The sequence below is a fragment of the Hemicordylus capensis genome, chromosome 4, assembly GCF_027244095.1.
Source record: "Hemicordylus capensis ecotype Gifberg chromosome 4, rHemCap1.1.pri, whole genome shotgun sequence".
Classification (NCBI taxonomy): Eukaryota; Metazoa; Chordata; class Lepidosauria; order Squamata; family Cordylidae; genus Hemicordylus; species Hemicordylus capensis.
In genome coordinates, this window is record NC_069660.1 from 270,049,194 (window position 1) to 270,075,770 (window position 26,577).

The following is a 26,577-nucleotide window of genomic DNA, read 5'->3' on the forward strand; positions in this document are numbered from 1 at the left end:
CCACCTGTTATGATCTTCTGGAGAGGTACGGTTATAGTTGCAACCGGCTTGTCTAGTGGCAACCCGTGCCCGGGCTTTCTCTGTGGCTGCCCAGGGGCTTTGGAATATGCTCTCTGCTGAAATAAGAGCATCTTCTTCTCTGTTTGTTTTCAGGAAGCCCCTCAAGACTCACCGGTTTTCGCAGGCTTTTAATTAGAATTAATTTTAATAATTTTTAAAATAACTGTTTTAAGCTATTGTTCTTATTGTGTTTGGTGGATTTTAATTGTGACTTTTATATTGTTTTAAATGTTGTACAGTGCCTAGAGATGTACATATCGGGCAGTATAAAAATATGATAAATAAATACAGATCTCTGCATGCATACACTGTACACAGATTGTACATGTGTTGAACATTATGAGTGAACACGGCTAACATAAGCAACATCTATTGCATGTATGTAGCAGAAACAACCTCAAAAATATTTAATCTGCCCCTGTCATTGAAGAGAAAATGTACAGAAACTAAAGTATTTTTGCAATCAGAGACAATATATAGAAGACAATGTACAGAGATATTTTCTGATAATCAGATTTCTCAATTTATTCCACACAGCAGCAAGAGAAGTCTTACCCTAGTGAATAACTTGACATTTGGATCAGTTTGGAGTTTCATTATCGTTCTCTAATGAATGGATGCTGTCTTTCAACTGAGGACAATCCAAAGGACAGCTTTGATGTATTTTTGTTATTTTCAGCTAAGGATGTTCTGCATTTTGCAACCTAGCTTCTTAGTCATGTGATAACATTTTGTTTTGCTTATTATGAGGAAATTTGCAACACATTTGTGTGTCATGACAGATGGTCAGGGTTTTTAATTCCTTGATCGTTTTGCATAGAAAAAATCATGACAGCAGGGAGAAAAGAACCATTTCTTTCCAAAAATATAAATGTTTTCAAACCCTGCTACTGCTGCAAATAAATTGCATAATGAATGTAATTCACATTGCTAAGGCACTGGCTGCAATGAAACCTTACCAGTTCAATATCTTGCCTCACAATCTCCCCTCCCCAGGCAGTAGGAAGACTGGAGACATTAACCTCTGTGGGCGAGTTTCCTTTGGAGGACTCATATAGAGCCAGTTCAGATGTTGTGCAGAACCAAGGTTAAATCTTGGTTCCGTGTTATGTCCCTGAGGAGTATATACAGTCCCCTCCCTGCCCATGCAGGCCTTCCAGGAATTCTATTTCGTTACCCAGATAGCCTGTTTGGGGGCTCCCAGGAGCACCCGTACACCTGATTTGGAACTACAGGCTTGTAGTTTCCATTTTGCTTCTCTGAACCCACATGATCACGAGTTCATCATTCGGTTCACATGAGCTAACTCATAGGGTATGTCACTTGGCACGTAGCATGGGAAAGGTCTCTCTAGGCGAAGTCTAGCTCATGACTGCAGGATGTCTAGCCCTCTGCTCGCTTCTGTGATTGCAACTCAGGTGGGGAAGCCAAAGAAGACAAGAGTTAATTAACTGCTATTCTTCTAAAGAACTAGGCAAACGTTCTCCCCCTTTGTTGGCACGTCGGACCAGCTCAAGCTAATAACCTTCACAGGAAGAGCTAGATAAGAGGTAACAGGCTCATCTCCTTCCCTAATAAAAAGTGTTAATGGCTGGCTCGGGGCACGGAAAGCAAGCTTGTTAAAACATTCCTAGGCACTCCCAAGGTCCTTCCTGACCATGTGATAAGCTCTGATGGACCCATTTCATTCTGGCCAACACAGGTTTCTTAAGCTATTCACATCATTGTGCTGGTAGGGCACACACAGCAAAGTTTGAGCCAGACAAAATGTATTCCTTTGTTCATCACCATTTGTCACCCTTTCCAACAGAAAAGTGTGGTCAAGCGTTCCACCTCAGGGCAAGATGCTGCCTATTTCAGCCCTTGAGACCACCAAACCGTGTGCATCTTCCTTGAGTTCACTTGTTGCGCGTCCATGTGTTTGGGCATTAGCTGCATCACCTTGCCGTGCCTGGATTCTCATTCCCTTCCTGTTTGTTGCCTCCAGATTGGCCCTGCTTCCAAGCCCAATCTGTGCAATGTGCTTGGATGCATCCAGATATGGGTGTCCCAAGATCAGAACCTCTTTGGATTTTTCCTGGTTCTTTGGCTTCTGCCTGTCCTGGAGGAAAGAGGTCCCTCAACATCGGTCGAGGTACAAAGGTCCACACACCCCATGGGACAGACTTAACTGATTAGTTTTCTGGCACTGGCTTCCGATTGGTATGAGATCTTCTTGCTTCTTTGTTGGCTTGTTGTCATTCAAATCAAGTGTTGTCATGGGCAACTGTGTCCCCATTGGCTGGAGGGGAGGGAGGAAGGAGGGGAACAAAAAGGAGGGAATTTCAAAATGTTTTCAGAGGGGGTGGGCAGCAGAGAGAGCCCTTGGTGTACCCTTGAGGAGCATACATCAGGAGAGGAGGGAGGGAGGAATCAAGGAAGATTTGATATTGTGGTTTCCCTTCCCCCCTCTGCATTAAGTATAATATGCTGTGCTATGGCTGCCATATTAACTATCTGGTTTTGCTGGATCTCAGATTGACAAAGGGAGAACTTGGGTACCTGCCTTCCTTCCTTGAGTTGTGGTTTGGTTTGTGCTATGACATTGGACGGTGGGAGTATGTGTGTGTGTGTGTGTATGTATATGTATATGTGTATATGTCTGTGTGTGTGTGTGTGTGTGTGTGTGTGTGTGTGTGTATATATATATATATATATATATATATATATATAAAACTCTCACTCTCCTTTTCCCTCTCCCACTCTGTCCCCCCCGCTCTCTCTCTAATATTTTATTGGTGATTACTATGAGATGAGCTCCATATCTGGAATTGAGACTAACTTGTGCTTCACTCACTACTCTGATGTGCTCTGCATTGCAAGGTGCACTCAGTCAAAATGTGCCTGAAGACGTTGCTGCAGTTGAGCTTATGGCTATGCTTGCTGCTGTTGCAATGCTGAAAAGTAAGGATGGAGTCTCAGAATTGTGTGAGAGTGCAACTTGTGCCAATAATTTCATTGCAGCACAGGCACTATGTTTGGACACCAAAGTGGGTTGGGTGGTATGGCAAGATTGGTACTACCTACCACCAACCCACGAAAGAAATGGGCAAGCAAATGGTTTTTTAAAAAAAGGTTTAACCTAATGTCCCCCATAGGCTCCTATAGGAGGTTTTGGTGAACGTTTTTATAAACAATTAAAATCGCCTGTTTGCCCATTTCTTTTGTGGGTTGGCTGGTAGATAGCACCCAACATACCCTACCACCAACCTACTTTAGTGCACCTAAGACCTACCCATGGGGAACAATGGGGTGATTTTGAGTTTCCCATTGTTCCCTATAGGTGAATTGTGGTGTGTGTGTGTGTGTGTGTGTGTGAGAGAGAGAGAGAGAGAGAGAGAGAGAATTTTTGATTTGATTTGTAGATCAAAGGAATGGCCAGCCAGTTTGACAAATGAATTCGAATTTTTGCAATCCAATTTGAAGTTGAACCAAACTGCCTAAATAAATAAATAATAAAATTTGTGCACACCTCTATCACACTCATTTTAAAGCTCTGGGCCAGAAGTGGTCTCCAAGATCAGAAGTGGGCCCTTCTGAGGGCTCTGAAACCCTAAACAGCTACCCAACTATGCTTTCCTCTGAAGCTACTGCACACTGGCAGAAAGTGCTAATGCCAAAGGAACATTAATCTAGTACCCCCAAATCCTAAACCAGTTACCAAACCCACTCCAAAATGTTTGCTCAGCAAGTTCTTCTTGCAAAGATTCTCCACATGGGCAAACCAGTATTTGGCTCACTCCCATCCTGCTAATGAACTGTGACCAAGGTACATTCACAAGGAGCTTTAGACAAGAAGAGTGTGTTCTCACGTACAGGCAAAAATGGGCTAATGCAGCCAAGCCCAGTCTGCCCACATATGAGAACCATTGGGATCGTGCCCGGTTGCAGCAGAACCTTGATGGAAAACCCACCAAGCCAGCCACTATCTTAAACGAAGTTAAAGGAGCTAGTGCTCCCTTAGCCCCGTTTTTGGGACCATCGGCCAGCCCCGGCTGCTTGCAGCTAGGACTGGGAGACTGCGGGGCTCCCTGCTGGTTTCAGGGGAATCCAGATAATGCACTACACACTCGTGTGGTGCATTATGGGAGTTCTAGTGGCCGGGGCAATGCATCATGGCCCATGACACTCCGTGCTGTCCGAGGACGCAGCTGCATGTCTGGTTGTGCAGTCTCCGTGCCCAGACCAATAGCAAGGATCATCTATAGGGAAGGTAAGCTTTTTGAGGCTTCCGTGCCTACCCCTCCAAGCTCTTTCTCACGGATCACGAGAAAGGGCTCGAAGAGTAAAATTGTCCATTGTTCTCCAACAATGACTAAACTTTGACAAAGGCTAAAGGAAGCCCCACTGTGCATAATAACTACGAGTCATACTAGTATTTTTCTTTTCTACTATGTGAGCTAGATTAGGAGGATTTCAGATATATTCCTGTTCAACTGATTATTGTAACTTTCTGCTCTCAGATTCCATATCCTTCAGCAATCCCTCTTTGTTCCTTTTTGACACTTAAGTTGTTGCACAGATCTTCAGATGATTTGAACGCTCGGGTTTTAAAAGCAGCGCAAAGTAAAGAATATACTCTGCGAAAAGTGATTGGAGCACAGAGATAGAGGAAGCTAAAGAGCCATGGAAATCTTTATTTTGGCACCTTGGTTTTATGGGAAACATCTAAATGTCTTGCAAACAGACCAGTACCCAGGGTTTTTCTGATGAAGAGGGGGCTACATGGGAAGAGGATCATTGCAAAACATCTAGATTTTATATGAATACGAATATGACAGATATTTTAATATTATTTTTATTTTTATTATTTATTCGATTTCTATACCACCCTTCCAAAAATGGCTCAGGGTGGTTTGCACAGAGAAATAATAAATAAGGTGGATGGATCCCTGTCCCCAAAGGGCTCACAATATAAAAGAAACATAAGATAGACTCCAGCAACAGTCACTGGAGGTCCTGTGCTGGGGGTGGATAGGGCCAGTTACTCTCCCCCTCCTAAATAAAGAGAATCACCACATTAAAAGGTGCCTCTTTGCCAAGTTAGCAGAGGACCGTTTTCCAACAGAAGTTCCCAAAGTAGTTTACATAGATATAAACAATCAAACAAACAAATACATAAAATGGCTCCCTGTCTCTAAAGGGCTCACAATCTAAAAAATAATAATAAGATCACCACCAGCAACAACCACTGGAAGGATGCTGTGCTGGGGATGGATAGGGACACTTGCTCTCCCCCTGCTCAATAAAGAAAATCGCCACTTTTAAAAGTTGTCTCTTTGCTCAGTTAGCAGGGGATAATACACAGGTAGTCCAATATGTATGAAATTATGTAATTTGCTTAAATATTTTTAAAAATAACTTGATCTTATCCAGTTTTGGAAAGGGACCTAGTATTTGTCAGTTATCCCTGTGCCTTTGAACTCAATGGCCAGAATATGGGAGAGAAGGACATTATTAGTGAGCAATTGTGTAGTATTCTGCACAATCCTGCACACACACACACACACACAATATATATAATTTGATAATCCTGCACCCCTTTATTCAACACACTCCCCTTTACTCAACCGTTACAAACAGTAGCAACAAGGCGTGTTAAGAAAATTGTTCAACTCTTGGTGACAGCACAGGCAAAACCCACCATCAGCAGAATAATCCCACTAATCACACTATGTAAAGAGTAGGGATGTGCTCAAAGCGTTTCGGCACTTCTGTTTCGAGGCAACAAAACACTTTGAGCTGCCCCAGCCGAATTGTTTCAGCGGAGGCGAGCTGGTCACTTTAACTGGAGGAAGGCAGATCTTACCATGCAGAGAGGTCTCCACGGTGTTGCAGACCACTCAAGATGGTGTATGCCCAGAAACCATTTCCTTCCAGATGCTGCCCAAAGGCTGCTGGGGAAAGGGAACTGATTTAGCCAGAGTAGTGTGGCTTTTTCAAACAGACAGCCCGGCTGCATAATACAAACAGTACTATGCTGAGCGGGCGGGCGGAGCAACAGAGGGGCATGTAAGACTTGCCTTTCTCCAGTTAAAGTTACCACTCTCTGCCCCCCCCCCACGCCCCGGATATGCACAAAATGTTTCATGTACATAGTAAATAGTTGGGGAGAACAATCTGGTTTGTGACCATGGTGTAAGGAGTCAGGGCTTTAACCCTTCGTTCCCACTGTGGTTGCAATTCAGATTGGGGGGCCCACAACTGCTGTCTGTAAGATACCTATTATCAAATTATATTTTTTGTAAGTATTGTTTTTCAGAGTGGTTGTGTACATTACATGTAATCATGTAATGATTTGACAGTTTGAGTCTGGTAGCATTTGTGAATTCTGGAAATCATCTGGGGCTACAAATCTCACCACAAGTGAGATCTGAGCTTCTTTGTTCCCTGCATCTGTCTAATGTGTTATCAGGGTCTTCCTGAAAAGCAGGACCAATACAACATTTTCACTTTTACAGTGTGCTTATAAAAGAGTTATCTTTCTCATAACAAAGGCCTAAGGCAGTATAAGTAATAATGAGATACAGTAAGTAATTTGTGTTGTCTACGCTTGTTAGAATTGTATTAGGAAACTCTATATGAGCTGACCCTAACTCTTGTTAGAAATTTGTTCACATCATTATTTATTTGCCAGGGGCTAAACAGCTAAAAGTCCTTGTTATCATCTGGAACCTTGGAAGAATGTGCAGGTCTTTGGTTAAAAAAATTGCTTTGAGTATATCCAAATTTAATTAGTTTCTGAGGACAAAAAGGAAGGATTGTACATTATTGTGTGTATGTTAGGAGCATTGTTTTTTCTGTCAACCTGAGTCAAATAAACACTGAGAAGTTTCATAAGTGGCACTGAGCTACTTTGCTCCTTCTCCTTCAAAGAGACAGATGTAGGAAGGACATTCTTTGCAAGCTCAGCTTCCTTTAAGGGTGAATCCATGATCTTAAAACGTGCAAATTCTTTCATGTGCAGTAGCAAGCGCCCTGGTAGTGCTATTTCCCAAGAAACATCAGTTCACGACTTCTCATGCTACTTCTCAAACCTTTTTCTTTGCCACTAACTCAGGCTAGATGCAACATTGAACATAAGAAAGCCAACTTCTTTCTTCTCTCTGTAACATGTAGTAGTAGAAATGTGAGGTCATCACCATGGGTCTCCCTGCTTCTGCTCCTCCTCAGTTACTGAGGGGTGACAGAAAAAAGCATGATGACAACATCACATCAAACATACCCATTAAGACATGTTTCTGCAATAACCTCATGTTTGGAGTATGCATCTTATTCCACATTCAGCCAAGAACCAACCAGATATTATTTTGAGAGAAGTCGTATACATTTCTGGCACATTCCAAGTGACTGGCAATCAATTCAGGTTGAAAGACTTCTGCTATAATAAAAGTGACCCCTTACCATGTGATGTGCTGCCATTAATCAAACAGTAACATTCTAATCAGAGCTTGAAGGACAAGGCCACAAAGCTACTCATCTGACTGGGTTTTTGTTTTACAGTGTTTTGTTTTTTGTTTTTAAAGAAACACCCTTTAATTGTGGCTCCAACAAGCTGAGCAAATCTCTGTCCAAAGCATGGATTTCTGGAGTGTTTATACAACAGCCAATGTTCAGCACAAGGTGGCCCTTATTACTGGCCACTTTCCTGTTTGTAGAAAGTAGGGGAACTCCCTCAGCCATTTCAGTCAATCACCATTTTTATAGCTAATTGTGGAGCTGTTGCAATGACTATATGGGTTACTCTGGAAATGGTTCCACTCTACATAGGCTTAGCTATTAGTCTTCCTCTGAACACAGAATGCTTTTAGTTATGAATATTTCAGTTAGAATAAATCACTGATTTAGAATCATTACAGGGTGTTCCAGAAGAATTCCAGAAGAATCATCTTTTACAGCAAAGACTGCATACCTTCTTTTGGTACTTGAAAAGTATCAGCGTTAATCCTGCGTTAGAGAACTGTGCAGAACATCCAACTTCACAGAAGCAGAGTAGCTACCAATCTCCAAAAGAAATGTGGAGCAAAAAGTTAAGGAGGAATGAGAATGCTCCCACATTCATGCAAGTACCTTTGACTTTCCTGGGGAAAGTGTCAAGAGAAATAATAGTATGTTTCAGATATGGAATGGACAATAGCTAGATTGTGTGGAATCAGAAAAAGGATAGGAGCACAGAAAGGTTTACATGTAACAGGTTAAATCAAGAGCATACACTGCTGAGAAACAGTTTGTAAATTTTGAGTAAATTTGAGCACAATTTACTCAAAATTGTGTAAGACAATTTTTTGTGGACAAAATCTCTCATATTCAGGCCGTCTTAGGCTGTGGTAGAAGGCCTGGTAGAGATCATAAATGCTTCTCTGAGGGAGGGCAGGATGCTTCATCTTAAGAAGGCAATCATTGGACTGCTTCTGAATAAGCCTGCTTTGGATCCCTCAGAGTTGAGCAACTACGGGCCTGTCTCCAACCTTCCATGGCTGGGCAAGGTGATTGAGAGCGCAGTGGCCTCTCAGCTCCAGGCGGTCTTGGAGCAAACTGATTATCTAGACCCATTTCAAACTGGCTTTTGAGTGGGCTATGGGGTGGAGACTGCCTTGGTCGGCCTGATGGATGATCTACAATTGGGAATTGACAGAGGGATTGTGATTCTGTTGGTCCTTTTGGATCTTTCCATGGCCTTCGATACCATTGACCATAGTAGCCTTCTGGAACGTACGTCTGAGGGGGTTGGGAGTGGGAGGCACTGCTTTCAGTGGTTCCGCTCCTACCTCACGTGCAGATTCCAGATGGTTTCTCTTGGAGACTGTTGTTCTTCATAATCTGAACTTTCGTGTGGTGTTTCTCAGGGATCCATATTGTCTCTGATGTTAAACATAGGACCATAGGAAGCTGCCATATACTGAGTTAGACCATTGGTCTATCTAGCTCAGAATTATCTTCACAGACTGGCAGTGGCTTCTCGAAGGTTGCAGTCAGGAATCTCTCTCAGCCATATCTTGGAGAAGCCAGGGAGGGAACTTGAAACCTTCTGCTCTTCCCAGAGTGGCTCCATCCCCTGAGGGGAATATCTTACAGTGCTCACACTTCTAGTCTCCCTTTCAGATGCAACCAGGGCAGAGCCTGCTTAGCTAAGGAAACAAGTTATGCTTACTACCACAAGACCAGGTCTCCTGCTAGATGTTGTTTAACATCTAGGTGAAACCACAGGGAGAGATCATCAAGAGATTTGGTGCAGGGTGTTAGCAATATGCTGATGACAACCAAATCTATTTCTCCATATCAACGTCATTGGGAGAAGGCATAACCGCCCTAAATGTCTGACTGAAGTCAGTAATGGACTGGATGAGGGATAACAAACTGAGGCTGAATCCAGATAAGACAGAGGTACTTATTGTGCAGGGTCAGAACTCGGGAGACAATTTTGATCTGCTGGTTCTGGATGGGGTCACAATCCCTCGGAAGGAACAGGTACGCAGTCTGGGGTTGCTTCTGGATCCAAGCCTCTCCCTGGTGTCCCAGGTTGAGGCGGTGGCCAGAAGTGCTTTCAATCAGGTTTGGCTGATATGCCAGCTGCATCCGTTTCTTGAAATGAACGACCTCAGAATGGTACATATGCTGGTAACCTCCAGGCTGGACTACTGCAATGCACTCTATGTGAGGCTGCCTTTGTACATAGTCCGGAAACTGCAGTTGGTCCAGAATGTGGTGGCCAGGTTGGTCTCTGGGTCATTTAGGAGAGACCATATTACTCCTGTGTTGAAAGAGCTACATAAGTTTCTGGGCAAAATACAAGGTGCTGGTTATTACCTATAAAGCCCTAAACTGCTTAAGCCCTGGGTATTTAAGAGAACGTCTTCTTCACCATTTTATTTATTTATTTGATTGATTGATTGATTGATTGACTGACTGATATACCGCCCCTCCAAAATGGCTCAGGGTGGTTTATGAGCCCCCTCGCCTGTTAAGATCATCTAGAGTAGTAGTAGTAGTAATAGTAGTTATTTTATTGCAGTCATAGGCCAAACAGATATTATCTAGAGACATCCATCTGCGGTTGCCACCATCTCATCTGGCAGCTACTTGTGGACAGGCCTTCTCCATTGCAGCCCCTGGGTTTTGGAATGCGCTCCCTGTTGAAATAAGAGCCTCCCCATCTCTGGCAGCTTTTAAAAAGGCACTGAAGATGCATTTATTCACCCAGACTTTTAATTAGATTTATAGTTTTAATGCTTTTAATTTTGGGTTTTAAATTATTTTAATGTTAATGATTTAATTGTTTAATTCATTTTAATGTTTAAATGATTTTAATTGTAAACTGCCCAGAGATGCAAGTGTTGGGTGGTATAAAAATACGTTAAATAAATAAATAATAAAGAAATAAAACATGATTAGATTCTAAACTAAGCCCTGCTAAGAGAGAAAGGCAACCCCAAGGAATAAATAACTCAGGAAAAAAGTATACATTTTGAATATTAACTCAACAGAAAGAGTCAACAACAAACATCCTTGTGTAAAAAAGTGTGTGAACCCTGCATTCAGTAACTGATGGCACTTCCTTGAGCAGCAATAACTGCAACTAAACATTTCCTGTAACACGAAAACCAAACACTGGCTAGTAAACACTATTCTAGTAAGTCTACCACAGAATGGCTGAAGAAGAGATTTCACGTTTTGGAGTGGCCAAGTCAAAGTTCCAGCCGAAACCCTATTGAAATGCTGTGGCAAGACCTGAAGCAAGCTGTTCATGCAAGGAAGCCACAAATGTCACAGAGCTGAAACTGTTTTGGATAGAAGAAGCCAGCCGCTCACCGCCTCTCTAGGCGGCGCAGCTTGTTTGCCCTCAGCCCCACCTCTAGGAGCACGTGGCACCGGGAGCCAGCTCCCATTGGCCCTGACACGTTCCCAGAGGCAGGGCCGGCAGCAGCGAGCCGGCAGCACGCATGTGCCGGCTCAGTCCTTCTTCGGCTCGCGCACCCTCCCTCCCTCCCTCTGGCATAGGCTGGGCTTTGCTGGTCGCCGTTAGGGGCCGGGCAGGAATTTTTTGGGTATACGCTTGATTGGCCTTAGCGTGCACCTTTTTTCGCCTGCCTCAGTCTATACCAGTTATTATTAACGTCCTTCAGCGGGAGTAGAATAGACAGCATGATAAACATATGATGGTCACCTTTATCTGGGGGTATTGGCGGGCACAGTGAGGCGCTGAACTGCTAAAGCGGTGCGGTACCTTAGGTAAGCTTTTAGCTGTAAGGAGGAGGGGCGGATCCCTTGAGGCTTGACAGATCAGGGATGCTGCTTTGCTCCTACCTCTCTGCAAATGACACCCTACCGTATGGCTCAACAGCGTCGGACAGGTGGCGTTAATTGCAGAGACCTGACCTTAGGTTGGCGACGAAGGGCGCCCCCTTCATGAAGGCGGGCCGCCTGGAGCCAAGGTGTCTGCGCCATGGGCTTTTAGGCCGGGGCGGCCACGTGGTGGGCCGACCCATTAGGGACCGCACTGTTGCTTGTTGATCGCCAATCCCAGCCGCCCTGCCCTGCAGGCACTATTGAAATTTGTTACCCCTAATAAAGTGGCCAGTTCCACCAAACGCATTATGTGTCCGTGTCTCCTTGGATCTTGGTGCAATTGGCCAAGATTCCTCCAAGCTGATGTGAGAGACTGGTCAACAGTTACAGGAAACATTTAGTTGAAGTTACTGCTGCTCAAAGAGGTGCCCCCTGTTACTCAATCCAGGGTTCACATACTTTTTGACAAAAGGATGTCTGTTGTTGACTCTTTCTGTTGAGTTAATATTCAAAATATGTCCTTTTCCCCTCGAGTTACTTATTCCTTTCTCTCTTATCAGGGTTTAGCTTGCGATCTAATAATGTTTTGAATAAGAATTGTGCTAACATACAGACCACTCTAGGTGGTTCACAAACTTTTTCTCAGCACTGTATGCCTAGAGTGTTTAGATATGAAAGGAAAAGTATACAGGTAGGATTATTGAAAATGGATGGGGAGGCTGAATCGTTGAAAAATCACAATATGATTTTATTCTTGTTTATACTTTGTGTAATCAGGGTAAATTCATGAAACAATTTTCTTGATTTTATGTGGTGATTGCAGTTAGCAAGCAATCGCTTGGCTGTTTCCATTGTTGGCACCTGCAGATTATTGGCACCTTTGGAGGGGAAGAGAGAGAGAGAGAGAGAGAGAGAATCAAAATTGTTCAGTGAAAACAGTGGGGCATATATGTATAGGAAGCATACCACCCAGGAAGCATACCACCCATTCAGGCTATTATGCAGAAGGCAACTATAGTAAACAAAGAAAAGAAAATTGCAGCTCCTCACAAGACTTCTATATTATAATGCAGTGTAAAGAACAGCAAAAAAATTGGTGTACAAAAAGTAATATCTGCTGCCCCCTACTCAGTTTCTGCGAAGGAAGCCAGAATGGCCTTTTCTGATTACTCCTGCAAACCTTTCTACCTCACATCATGAAGCTCTTCTCACAATCATGTGAGAAGGCTACCCTCTTTTGCAGGGAGGAAGCCCAAACGCACTTATCTCCCCACAGACAATCACAGCCAGGGCTCTGGGCAGGCGGATCCATGATGCAGATGAGCAACAGTTTTCCTGCCATCTGCCCGCACCTCACCCGCTAACCCTGGGGGATCAGGTGATGGGAAGCACCGCCATGTGGTGCCTCACCCCCCCGCCGGAGCCTCAGTAATGCACTGCACAAGTGCATGGTGCATTTCTGGAATCCCCCCTCCCCAAGTGTGTCCGTTTTTTTGGCGCACTCACACCCAAAACCCGGGTTAAGCAGCGGGCTCCATAAGCAGGCTTGCCACCGAGCCTCCGTTGGTACACACAAGCAGCAGAAACCAGGCTGGGCTCCCCTAGCCTGGTTTCTGCTGCTCATGAGAATAGCTTCTATGTCTTCATGTTAAAATGGTTGTACTGGGCATCTTCTCAAATGATTTCAGCACCAAATCTTTTGTGCGGTAGCAAATAGTACATATCACTCTGGTTTGCTTGTTTGTTTTGTTTGTTTGTGTGGAGTTTGATTGTAAGAGATAGTGAGTCTGAGGTATATCTGAGCAGATGAGCAATGTGTAAAAGCTCAGGGCACATTGAACAAACAAAAATATGTATTCTCTAATGTATGCAAACTAAGCATAGTGCCAAGGTTTCTGAGAAAACTGTACAACAAAAGATTGTCATTTCCCAAATAGCCCGGCAGAAAAAACCTTCTGTCAAAATAATCTTTTCTGTTCTGTGGCATCCAGTGGGAAATCTGTGTTTAAATATTTGTTTATTAAAAATATTTATAGGAGAATGACAGCACTGTGGTTAAGGCAAGGAAGAAGAACCTTGCTGTAATATTGGGCCAGAAATACAAAAATGTTTGCTTAGAAGCCAAACAATTTTCTGAGCAGGCCTGTAGCTATGCGGGGGGAGGCTGTGAGGACTTAGCCCCCTAGAGAAACATGAGGCCCTCCTCTGAATTTTCCAGTGTTCGGTTTTTAAAAGGGGGTGGGGGGGTATGTGCAAGCAAAATTTTATCCAAGCACATATGAAGAAGGTAAGCTGCATTAGGGTTTGTAACCAGCTCCTGTTCTGGAATCTATTATAGAATGAGCTAATTCTCGTGCATCCTATTCCATAACTTTCTCTCCTTTCCTTATTTCTTGTTTGCCTTCTTCTCCCCTTTATTATCAGTAGCAACAAGTAAGACCAGTAGGCAGAAATGTGAGCGAGGTCTGTACTGTTTTGAGGTTGTCTCCTCTGTAGTGGAGAATTTGCCTCAGGAGTAGGTTAGACCATGGGAGGGAGTGGCTAGGAGGAGAAAAATGAGTGCCCATTCTGACTGATCCTCATTTCTGTTGTTAACTATTCATTGCAATCCACCTTGCTGCTACATTTCTCTGGGGTTTTTTTAAGTGAGCCTCTGGGCATGTGTAGAATTTCTTTCACCCACCAGTGAATATGAACACCAGTGTCAAGGCCAGTCCTCAGCTCCCCAACATCTGGGGTTAGCACTAAAGATCTGAAGAGGGTATAATGCATGGGCACATTTAAGCTCCTTATATGATTGCCTCTTTGCCTCCACCTGTGCTCTTTCTGTATATTTGCTCATAACGCAAAAACTACAAAAATGCACAGACTCCAATTCATAAAGAAAAGTTCTTGGGGTGAGACTACCTCTGAAGCTTCTCGCCACTTGTGGAAGTGAGGAGCACACCACAATGTTTCTCAGTTTGCCGGTGTATTTTCCAAAGCATGTGAGAATGGGAAAGATGCCTCCTATTTTAAATGTCTGTATCATCCTTATTCAAGCTCATTACAGATTATTTGCTCTTGTTATACTATCACTGAAACTTCTCAATGGGATTTGAGTAATCATTTTAGTCACTGAGAAGCAGGTTAAAGTTCACCTTTTCAGGCTTATGGGTAATTCATTCATCTTTCACGTGTCTCAGCAGTGTGTGTTGTACTGGGTGCTGTTTTGTCAGTATTGATTGCAATTTGATTCATGCATCTCTTCTAATCTCACTGGATTTCATGAGAGAAAGAAGAGATTTAAGGCTGCCGCATTTCAGTATTTATCTAATTTAAGTAATGCTGGACATATTACAAAACAGCACATTGACTTCCATCTGTCTGCCCTTTCTAATGATCTGTTTTCTAAAAGGAACTTAGAGATTTATTACACTGAAAATTGTGAAGCATTGAGTAGATCCGGTGTGAAGCTAGGATAAATCTCTTTAAATAACAAACTACAAGTTTGAACCCATAATGAATTACTTATTTTGATCTTGAAAAATTACAGTTCTGGAAGCAAGGAGACAAAAGAACATTTTAACGTATTCTCTTACAAAAACACGTTGCTCGGTGTGAAATAGGTTCATTTTAACCTTGACCTCTTGATCCTTCTAAAGCAGAGGTGGGCAAACTTGGCCCTACATCTGTTTTTGAACTACAGTTCCCTGCTGGAAGTCCAGGTTTGTCCACCGCTATTCTAAAGCAAACTGTAAACCTTGTTACAACTGCTTACCTTGCACACAAAAATTACAACTGAATCCTGACACTTGCTATATTAAGAGCCCCTGGTGGCGCAGTGGTAAAACTGCCGCCCTGTAACCAGAAGGTTACAAGTTCGATCCTGACCAGGGGCTCAAGGTTGACTCAGCCTTCCATCCTTCCGAGGTCGGTAAAATGAGTACTCAGAATGTTGGGGGCAATATGCTAAATCATTGTAAACCGCTTAGAGAGCTCCGGCTATAGGAGCAGTATATAAATGTAAGTGCTATTGCTATTGCTATATTATAAAACTGTTAGGACATGCCAATAATGGCCATTTACTTCAGCACTGTAGTAGTATATATTATTGCAGTAGAAACATGGTGTTTGTACTAGTATTGTAGGTCACAGATATGCCAGTGTGAATCTTAGGAACCAAAGGAAGACAGGTAGATTTGCAATCATTTCATTCCTGTTTCTGCTTAAGCTGCAGTGTTCTGTGACGGCCATGGCTGCAAAGGTTAAGCCTTGGTAGGTTATCCCATCCATTTAACATTTCCTCCATCATTGAACCCAATGCCCCGTCAAACAAACATAATGAAAAGGTCATTCACTTGAACAGTCTATTAAAATTAACCAAGTCTGTCATGTCTGTATTCCACCATTCTTCAGCTCAGAGTGGTTGTATGGGCTTTCTCTTCATTTTGTCCCCACAGCTGCCCTGTGAAGTAAATAGACTGAGTGGTGGCAATAGGCCCAATGTCATCCAGTATACTACGTCAAAACAGAGACTTGGGTTTCTCTGAACTAAATTCAGCACTGCCCACTATACCACACGGGCTCTTCAATAGCTCTGTAATCGCATAATGAGTCTTTCAATTTAAAAAATGATTGCGCTCTTCTCATCTACTTATCCCTCACTCTGTAACTACTTTCCATTCTCAATATTATATATCATTTTCCATTATCAGAATTCTAGTGGAAAGACCGTCTTCCTCTAGTTCTTTGTTTACATGTAATCTTCCTAATTCATTAAATATTGCTGTGCTTGAAAGTCCCAGTAAGTAAATCTTTCAAAAGACTTACTGGGACTTTTTCAGCTTTATTATTCTGGGCATAAAGCTGTCAACTTATTCACAAGTTTTATAATGTAAAAAGTGTGCCTTCATTTTCATGTTCCTTAATTGTATGTGAAGAGTTTTGTTTAGCTATATCATTCCACTGTAATGTTAGCTCATTCAATAAGATCACGCAAAACTGTCAATGATTCAAAATCCTTCTGTGCATGGTGCTGATTGGTTGCTCTTCATTGATGTCACAAAGACTTTTCCTTTCCCATCCTTGGACCTATTTTACACTTTTTAAAAAATGTTGTTTTTAATTATAATTATAGTCATCATAATGACTATTCATTATATATGAATAGACATGAGGTGCCTTTAAAACTTTTTTTTTAAAGTGGACTGCTTCCCTGAAGAAACTGGAGAGAGGTAAGAATGATGGCTGAAAGAGTATCTGCTATTTCAACTGCGAAGCTAGAAAAAATCTGGGCTCAGTCCATGGGCCTTTCCAGATGTGAATCAAGTACTTTCCAGATGTAGAAGTACAGGGACTGTCCCCTCCTCTGGTCCTCCCTATACACAACTGCTTTAGAAAATAATTCTGTATCCCCCCCCAAAAAAATTAGTATTATTTAATCATAGTGGGTATGTACAGGATCCAGACAACAGATTCCAGTTAAGACTGAAGCTGCAATTCTATGCATGCTTCCTTAGAAATAAGTCCCCTTGATATCAGAGAGACTTGCTTTTAAGTAAACACTGAATATAGGATTGAACTGTTAAACACATGCTTCAACCTCTGTTATTGAAATCAGCACTGGGTAAAATGTGCTCTTTGTGTGCTTTTTCTAACCATGAGCAAAATGCTAACTAAAAAGGGGGCCTTACAAAGATGATTCATAATTAGATTCAAAGACAGCAGTGACCTTATTTCTCTAATATTCATTTAAAGCATTCCTGTGCTGCCATTCAGTTTGACAAGATATTCAGGTTGGCTGAGAAGAGCCATACAAACAATATTGGATTTTTAAAAATTATAATTTGACAGCAAAAAAACCCACCCCAAAACACCCAGAATTGCAAAAACTAGCAGCACCACGGGTTTTTTTAAATCACTAGATTAAAACCAGCTGGTATACTGAAAAGTTAAATAAAAGGTCTTCACCTGGTGCTAGAAAGATATCAAATTCCACACCTGGCAAATGTCCCTAAGGAGGGCATTTCACATGCACACAACTGAAAAGGCCCTCTCTACTGTTATCCCTACCTCTCTTCAGAAGGTGGGAAACTCCAAGAAGGGCCTCCAGTGATGATCTTATAATTCAGGCAGACTCTTGTGAGGCAAAGCAGTTCCTTCACTGTTTGGGCTCATATATCCAATCCAAATGTTTGTGGCAGCCCAAGTTCATATGTGCGAGGGAGAATTGAATTTTCTAGCACTTAAGTGGTTAATAGTTATACACCAAACATTTCTCTCCATGGAAAGAACGTTGACGCATTAACTTCCGTTCAAATATATCTCTAGGGATTCAGCCATTCGTAATTCAGAAAGTGAAGCTCTCTTCCTACAATAATTAGCTTTTCAGGGAACATAGCACACACCTTTGTGGCGCTGCATAATTAGAAGAGAGGAACAAGTCCATTCCTATTAACAGCTGTTTTATTGCAGATTAATGATTTGTATTTAAACACACTGCTCTTTGGAGAATGCTTGCCTATGCCAAGGCTGGCTAATTCGCTTAGTCTTTTTACATCAATTTCAAGATGGCTGGAGGTTTATGGTTTTGGTTTAGGATTTCTTTTTCTCTTTTTAAAAACCAGTTTCTCCTTTGCACTTATTTGGAAGTAAATCCCATTAAACTAGGACTGCACAACTTCAGTCCTGCAGCTTTTGATAGACTACCACTCCCATCATTCCCAGCCATAGTGGTCAATAGGGATGATGGGAGCTGTCCAATCACATCTGGAGGACCAAAGATGTGCATTCTGCACTAAAAAACTGTGGGGGGCTTACTATCCATGCCCCGGATCCAGCAAGGGGAGAAGATCCTTGTCTGCAGCAAGACTGGATTGGAACCTGGGAGCAGTGCCCAGGTCAAGTTCCAAGAAGGAAAAGCTAGAAGCAGTGAAGAGTGAGAACCAGACAAGAATTCGGGCCAGTGATCGGAGCAGGAGCAGATTCCAAGAAAAGCACTATGGGGAAAGTTCAAGCCATGAACAGGTCAAGCAAAGGTCAAGCCATGAATGCATAGTTTCTATGGGAACCATTAGGTCTTCCCCTGCCTGGAATTCAGATCTGATCTGCAGCAGGTGCTAGAGTAAACTCATTGGACGGAGACAGAACATAAGAACATTAGAAAAGCCTTGCTGGATCAGGCCCAAGGCCCATCTAGTCCAGCATCCTGTTTCACACAGTGGCACACCAGATGCTGCTGGAAGCCACAGGCAGGAGTTGAGGGCATGCCTTCTCTCCTGCTATTACACCCCTGCACTGGTACTCATCCTGCCTTTGAGGCTGGAGGTGGCCTATAGCCCTCTGACTCGTACCCATTGATAGACCTCTCCTCCATGAAGTTATCCAAACCCTTCTTAAAGTCATCCATGTTGTTAGCTGTCACCACATCTCGTGGCAGAGAATTTCACAAGTTGATTATGCATTGTGTGAAAAAGTACTTCTGTTCTGTCCTAGGTTTCCTGGCAATCAATTTCATGGGATGACCCCTGGTTCTAGTGTTATGTGAGAGGGAGAAGAATTTCTCTCTGTCCACTTTCTCCACACCATGCATGATTTTATAGACCTCTATCATGTCTCCCTGCAGTCATCTTTTTTCTAAACTAAAAAGCCCCAGGTGTTGTAGCCTTGTCTCATGAGAAAGGTGCTCTGGGCCCCTGATAATCTTGGCTACCCTCTTCTGCACCTTTTCCAGTTCTAAAATGTCCTTTTCTAGATGTGGTGATCAGAATTGTATGCAGTACCCCAAGTGTGGTCACACCATAGTTTTGTATAAGGGCATTATAATATTAGCCGTTTTATTTTCAATTCCTTTCCTAATGATGCCTAGCATGGAATTGGCCTTTTTCACAGCTGCCGCACATTGAGTCAACACCTTCAATGAGCTGTCCACCACAACCCCAAGATCCCTCTCCTGGTCAGTCACCAACAGCTCAGATCCCATCAGCGTATACTTGAAGTTGGGTTTTTTTGTCCCAATGTGCATCACCTTACATTGCCAGCATTGAACCGCATTTGCCACTTTGTCACCTAATCACCCAGTTTGGAGATATCCTTTTGGAGCTCCTCACAATCCATTTTGGATTTCACTACCCGGAAGTGTTTGGTATCATCTGCAAATTTGGCCACGTCGCTGCTTACCCCTGCTTCTAGATCATTTATGAATAAATTAAGAAGCACTGGGCCCAGTACAGATCTGCAAATTTGGTCACCTCGCTGCTTACCCCTGCTTCTAGATCATTTATGAATAAATTAAGAAGCACTGGGCCCAGTACAGATCCCTGGGGGACCCCACTTCTTACTTCCCTCCATTGTGTGAACTCTCCATTTATACCTACCCTCTGTTTCCTGTCTTTCAACCAGTTAGCAATCCACACATGTACTTGTCCTCTTATCCCATGACCGCTAAGTTTCCTCAGGAGTCTTTGATGAGGAACTTTGTTGAAAGCTTTTTGGAAGTCCAGGTATACTATGTCAACTGGATCACCTTGTTCCACATACTTGTTGACACTTTCAAAGAACTCCAAAAGGTTTGTGAGGCAAGATTTACCTTTGCAGAAGCCATGCTGGTTCACTCCCAGCGGGGCCTGTTCTATGTGCTTTACCATTTTATCCTTGAGGATGCTTTCCATCAATTTGCCTGGAATGGATGTTAAGCTAACTGGCCTGTAATTTCCCGGATCACCCCTGGATCCCTTTTTGAAAATTGTTATTACATTTGCTACTTTCCAGTCCTCTGGTACAGAGCCCGATTTCAGGGATACATTATATATTTTAGCAAGGAGGTTGCAAATTTCACTGAATCTCTCACCTGATGTATGCTATCTTTCTTTTGACTCTTTGACTAGCTGGCACAGGCTCCCATCTGCTCTTTATGTGGTTCTGCTCTGTCACTTTCTGTTTTATTGGAATCCTTTGCACCCTCACACTTTAAAGTGTGGCATTTGCCAAATGGGATACTGCCTAGATCCCATCGGCTGTTCCCCAGGCATCATTTTAAAAGCTGCTCTGCAACCTATTTGATTTTAAGCACCAGCAGTCTGGTTCCATCTTGGTTCAAGTGCAGCCTGTCCCTTTTGTACAGGCCTTGCTTTCCCCAAAATGTATCCCAGTGCCTGACAAATCTAAACCCCTCCTCCTGGCACCAGCATCTCATCCACACTTTGAAACCCTTCAGCCCTGCACGTGGAACAGGTAGCATTTCTGAGAATGCTACCTTGGGGGTCCTGGACTTCAAAATGCTACCTATCAGCCTAAATTTGGCTTCCAGGACCTCTGACTACATTTCCCCACATCGTTGGTGCCAACGTGCACCACGACAGCTGTCTCCCCCCCAGCACTGCCTAAGAGCCTATCTAGACGCTGTGTGATGCCTGCAACCTTCGCACGAGGCAGGCAGGTCACTGTGCGGTCAACACGCAGGTTTCAAACCCATCTCTCTATACCTCTAATGATCTAATCACCCACTACAAGGAGGCCCGCACACCCCGTAGGAGTATCCCTTGTGTGAGAGGATATGGGCTCATCATCCATGGAAGGGGGTCCCTTCTAAAGGAGCAGTTCCCTCTTCCTCAGACCGATGTCCTCCTTGCCCAAGACCTTCATTCTCCCTGACAGCAGAGGAGCTATCAGCTCTGGAGTGGGATGCCTCTATCACGTCCCTGAAGGTCTTGTCCACATGCCTCTCTGTCTCTCTGAGCTTCTCCAGATCCGCCACCTTGCTCTCAAGGGAACGAATTTGTTCCCTGAGAGCCAGGAGCCTCTTGCACCGAGCACACACCCATGACTTCTGCCCATGGGGCAAATAGTCATACATGTGGCACTCTGTGCAATACACTGGGAAGTGCCCCTTCCCCTGCTGACTTTCTATCTTTATACTGTTTTTCTTGGCTGTTTACAGTATTTAGAGATAGTTTATTAGAAGTAATTTATTGCAGATGTGATCATTTAGCAGTAAGTAAACAGATGCTACAGGGAAATTTCATTTGTTTCTATTGGGCTCCTTGGGTTAAATTCCTTGAAGGAATTTTGTCAGGAGTGCTTGTCATTAGCAGTCATAGGAACATAGGAAGCTGCCATATACTGAGTCAAACCATAGGTCCATCTAGCTCAGTATTGCCTACACAGACTGGCAGCGGCTTCTCCAAGGTTGCAGGCAGGAATCTCTCTCAGCCCTATCTTGGAGATGCCAGAAAGGAAACTTGGGACCTTCTGCTCTTCCCAGAGCGGCTCCATCCCCTGAGGGGAATATCTTACCATGCTCACACATCAAGTCTCCCACTCATATGGGACTCTGCTTAGCTAAGGGGACAAGACATACTTGCTACCACAAGACCAGCTCTCCTCCATCCTTTGAATATTTACTTATTTGCCACAGAGTTCAATGGGACTTATTTCCAAGTAATTTGGATAGTGAATGATAAATTTGATGAAAACTAAATGTACTGGGAGGGGGTACATATATTAAGCATTAGAACTAGCTGAATATCTGCAAGAATATCCAACAGGAAGAAGTAAAAGTTCCAATGTGAAATGCTGTCAGTGGTAAGGAAACATATGCATATCCATGCACATACATGTTCTTCATTAATCATGTGAATTCTTTCAGAGGAATAAATAAGAGATTTTATATCATTCCACTAGAAGCATGAGTAGATTAAAATTGCTATCAGTATGCTACCACTGGTGAGAAAACACACTTCCGCCTGCTAACTTGGTTTAATGCCAGAAAGTGGAATAAGATTGGTGGCTCCGTTCTCTGTATGGTGCTGTTCCTTTATCCCGATTGCTACGACTATCTCTGAGGCAGCACAGTCATAAAAACTAACTGTACTCATTTGTTGTTTTGCCTTTGAAAAGTCTCGGATAACATTGTAGAAAAGAGTGATTCACAAATATGAGTAACTAGCCCAGAGCCCTGAACTTTGTATTTCAGAGATGAAAAAAGAAACTGACTAATTTTGCATAATCTTATTCTTGTTTGTGCATGTGTGTGTGTTTTGTTTTGTTACAGACAGTTAGTTCTGTACTTGCCAAGAGGTTGCTGGAAAGATGGGTAACCAGATTGCTAAGAAGCTAGATTAAACTGACATAAAATACTGGAGTTCCAAATCATGTTGGGCTCCACACAATTAAACAGCAAAAACGTTACCAATAGAATGGAATGGCCACTTTCCCCTATAATACTAAACCAAACGCTAGAAAGATTTTTACTCTGATTTAAATAAGGCTGTAAAAGTTTCCTCTATATTAGTACTGTCATTTGACTGTCAAGACTACCAGAGAGCCTTAGATGATACCCATTTACTGGACTCCTTACAATAAGATTTCAGGCCAGTTTTCAGAACTGAAATCAGTTTAGTTGCCAGATTGATAAACTGTATCTGGATTTCACTACCCAGAAGTGTTTGGTATCATCTGCAAATTTGGCCACCTCTCTACTTACCCCTGCTTCTAGATCATTTATGAATAAATTAAGAAGCACTGGGCCCAGTACAGATCCCTTGATGGGAGTGTAACTCTGTTAATTCTTCTAAAATTCTCACGGTCTGGTTTCACTCTGATACAATAGACTGTCAAATCCTTCTGAATAATCTTGAATGACTGGAGGGGCGAGGGCTACTACATTGCAGTTATTCAGTTCTTACCTGACAGGTCATTCACAGAAGCATGGTTGATTACTGTTCTAGCCCTTGGGATTTAGCCTGTTCCACCTTCTCCACTTTGCTGTTTAACAGCTGTATGCATCCACGAGGGGACTGGTTTGGAGTGCCTATGTATTACTCTGCTTTTGGGCATGAAACAGTTTGAACTTAACTGTTGGGCTTTTGCTGTTGTGCTCTATAATATAGTCCAGCCAGTTCAAAGCGACTAGAAAGAGAAACTCCCAACGCCTGTGTTAGTCAAACAAATCACTAACTATAGATTGTGATAGTACATTAAACATATAGGCAGTTATAGATGTGTGAAGACATTTTGCAGAAGGAAAAAAGGGATAAGGAAGGAGAAGATTTTTCTTTCTGTTATCCTCCATGTCCACATTCTCACACACACATCTAAAATCCATGAAACTGACTCTCGGGAGATGGAGCTAGTTCATATCTGCTACCTGGCAGAGACTCTTTTTATCTTGCATCTCTATTGACCCAGTGGGCCCATTTTGCCTGAGTCCAAGTGGGCTACATTCATTTAGCTTCAGTCAACACATCCCCTTCCCGCCCTTAAAAAAATGTCCTTTTAAGCTTTGAGGTACCAGGCCCTCTTCACAGCTGAAAGGATCCTAAGGGAGGAAAACTAATGAGCAGTGGCAGCCGGTATGGCTGCCTCACTCTCCTTTATGGTGCCTGGCTGCAGCTGGTCATTTGACCAGTTTCCCAACCCAGCAATCAACCAGCTTGTGAGCAATGGGTTAACAATGTGGCCGGGCACAGCAAGGGAGCGAGAGGAGTGAGAACAAGCCTTACCTGAGCCTCATTTACTGCCTCTCCCCCATCTGCTGTACCGTTGCTGTTGAGGTTGATTCCTCCTCCACTGCTCACCCCTCACCTCCTTTGGACACTAGGCCAAAGGGAAGTAGATCTGCATATTGGAGACCTAATTGGAAAATCAAATAGTTCTGTGAGATCTAAATATGCCTTCAGAGTTACCTAATTACATTGTAAGACACTGCAGGTGTTCTGTGCAAAAAGAAAAAAGAAAACACCAAAACAAACCCCAATACTCCTCTGGAAAATATTAGGTGGTTTTCCATCTATGGGGAACAGAGATGAAAGGACTGGGGGGACCCTAATGGAGAGGTGCTCAATAGTAGGGGCAGACCAGACAGCGTCTGGGTTACAGTTCATAAACACTTGGTGAGGAACTGATGAGGAGAGAAGTGAAAGCCTGGCCTGTATAGATGTGTGGTGACTGTGAATGCTGCCCTGGTCAGTTAAAAGGGAGTGCTGAATTGAGGTTGTTTTCCTGCTGCTCCCCGAACAAATAATTATTAAGCCCCATTGCAGTTTGGTGAGGCTGGGGAATGTTTAGAAGACTGTGCATGTTGTAGGCCCAGTGCCCTTCTTTAGGGGTAGATCCTTCACCAGGGGTCTCTGAAGCTGACTCTGAGAGGTCTCTCTCTGTGGCCCTGGAGTCAAGAATACTCCTACTACTACTACAGTGAAGATTCAAATAAATCAAAACACCAAATGAAAAATCTCAAAAATCCAAGCTGTCTGCAGGTCTAATTGACAATCAATTTCCTCTAAACTCTATGTCTAGACTATAGAGGAAAATGTCAGTATTTTGTGTGCATGAATAATACAGAGAATGTTGTTTGAATACAGCCTTATCAAAGTCTTACCTGTTAAATGACCACTACTTTTTAAGAAGAAAATGGAAAGGACCTTGCTGGCAGCAAAGCAATTTTGGCAACAATTTAGATATGTAAAGAGCTGTTAAAGTGTGATTAGCTGTTCAGCTACTTATTACAGATCAACCATCTACAGAATGATAATCATTCTGTCATCTACGTTGACTTCTTACACTTTGGCAGCCCACAAATTTAGTTTAGACTAGAGATTTGATTTTAAAATCAAAGCATTAATTATGGCCAGCCATTTTTAATAACAACAACTTTGTATTCCATATGGAAGCTGTTGTGGCATATACCCTCTGGTCTAACACTCTGTGCTCTGACAGAAGGATAAAGTGTATTTGGTATAAAGAACACCTTCAGTAATTATTAAGCTACAACTACAAAGCATAACACATCAGCTGTCCTAACAATAGAGATATTTCCTCTGCCTTCTGTTTACATAGAAATTGGCATATTTACCAATGAAGGGAGATACGGAGGACACAGTGAGCGTAGGGGAAAGCTGCTATATAGGAAGGCAGAGGACAGTTAAGGGTAATTGTAATAGGATTTCTATATATAGCAAGGCTGTGCATCCACTCTTAGCACTTTATTCTTTCCTTGGGCGGGCTGACAAACCATCTGATGTACCTTCAAGTGCATTTTAGAACAGAATCAATTTTTATGGCTTTATCAGATTATCACATAATCAAATGGCATGTATCAGATCATAGACCACTGATATCAACATCAATATGGATGTGAATAAAGTCTGAACATCGCTAGTGTGCAAGGTAATGAGTGATTTCCATGCACTCATTTTCAATTTCACAAACAGTATTTATATATTTGTCTTTCTAGCAGAATAAGTCAGAGACAATTGCATGAAAATAACTGCTTGGAGTACTACTATTAATTTAGATAGGAAGGTAGATTGTGATTTGTAAGCACACTGTGCCAGTCTCAGCACTAAGGAGATTTCTGCTTACCATTTGTTCAGTACCCTGGATGTTTATAAGGATTTTACAGAATAAAAGTACCAAGTTCCTATCCTTGTAGGCTATACCATATATTAAATGTAACATGCCAAACACTAACATTAAGGAAGGAAGGAAGGAAGGAAGGAAGGAAGGAAGGAAAGAAAGAAAGAAAGAAAGAAAGAAAGAAAGAAAGAAAGAAAGAAAGAAAGAAAGAAAGAAAGAAAGAATAGAGGTACAATAGAACAAAGCCATACCAGTGACAAACCTTCAGTCCTCTTCAGACAATCCCCTCGGCATGTTCAGTGAATCCATGGAAGCGGGGAAGAAACATGCCCGTTGACCACACCCACCTGCCTTGGCATATTCTCTGGCCATGTCCTCCAATATCTGTGCATACTGCTGAAAATGTGAAAGGGTACCCTGCATATCAAAAGTTGTACATTCATTGGGGCTTCTGTACAATCTTCTGGGACCCATGATCTCTCCATTTTAAGTGCAAGACTATGCACATAGTCCACATACACTATGCACATAGTCCACATAACCAGTGCCTTGTGTGTGTGTGTGAGGCATAGTTTTGTATGAGATAGGGCCTCTCAATATTGGAAAAGTCTGTTTAAGTGTGAGAGAGAGGCTGCATTGCCTGTGAGAATTTAAAAAGAACACAGTGTGAAAATATATATTGGAATTTATCACATAGTGTATTTCGGGGATTTATAATTGGGTAAGCTACTTTCTTTCATTATCCCAGTAGGAGACCATCCAGTCTTGACTTCCACTAGGAAATGAACAGCAGCACTTGCATCTTCTAGGGATTTGTGAAGGCATTGATCACTCTGGCATCTAAAGCACAGTCTA

At 42.7% G+C, this 26,577-nt stretch overlaps 1 protein-coding gene and 1 long non-coding RNA gene across 3 annotated transcripts in view; one reads left to right on the forward strand and one right to left on the reverse strand.

Moving 5' to 3' along the window:
* KCNB2 (potassium voltage-gated channel subfamily B member 2) overlaps positions 1-26,577 on the forward strand; it is a 260,695-nt gene that overhangs the window by 193,269 nt on the left and 40,849 nt on the right. The window lies entirely within an intron of this gene.
* LOC128324700 (uncharacterized) lies at positions 12,136-26,114 on the reverse strand. Its single transcript, XR_008307044.1, has 3 exons — positions 25,974-26,114; positions 23,868-23,997; positions 12,136-12,263 (listed from the first exon to the last, which is right to left on the reverse strand). It is a non-coding gene; the product is annotated as an uncharacterized LOC128324700 (long non-coding RNA).